Below are 600 nucleotides of genomic sequence, written 5' to 3' on the forward strand. Positions count from 1 at the left end.
GAAGTGGGATTAGGACTTACACACATGATCAACGAGATTCGAACTCAAGACACGTTACACTGGTGTCAGAAGTGTTACGAACTTAAACACGCCACAAACAGATTGTTGTGCATCAGTACTTTACTGCTACAAAATGGAGATGCAACGAATAATCGAAATGCTGGAGAAGGCAGATGCCGAGAGGATGTCAGAGAAGGCCAATAGAAGAAAAGACAAAGAAGATTTCCTGGCAAAATTAGACGTCAACCAGAAACAAACCGAAGTCATGCTGACAAAATTAGACGCCTACCAAGAGAAGGCGGAGGCCGATAGGAAGGCCGACAAGGAAGAAATTAAGGCCGAAATGCGATCTATGCGGTCAGAGTTGGATGATAATATCCAACATCGAGTTGAAAACATCTTGGCGATTGTTGAACACGACAAACGAAATCTCCAGGAAGACCTGAAGAAAAACTACAACGAAACCTGCTCTGCAATTGACGAAACCAAACGAGAGTTCCAGGCCCAGTTCGACATAGTGCAAATGAAGGCCGAGCGGGTAAATACATCAACGATCGTCGCAAGCACAGCTCAGCCACCGACATTCAATGGGAATTCAAC

At 44.8% G+C, this 600-nt stretch overlaps 1 protein-coding gene across 3 annotated transcripts in view; it reads left to right on the top strand.

The window, feature by feature from the left end:
• The window catches only part of LOC111862210 (titin), a 261,060-nt gene that overhangs the window by 173,071 nt on the left and 87,389 nt on the right, over nt 1-600 (top strand). The window lies entirely within an intron of this gene.

The sequence above is a fragment of the Cryptotermes secundus genome, unplaced genomic scaffold (genome assembly GCF_002891405.2).
Source record: "Cryptotermes secundus unplaced genomic scaffold, Csec_1.0 scaffold1304, whole genome shotgun sequence".
NCBI lineage: Eukaryota > Metazoa > Arthropoda > Insecta > Blattodea > Kalotermitidae > Cryptotermes > Cryptotermes secundus.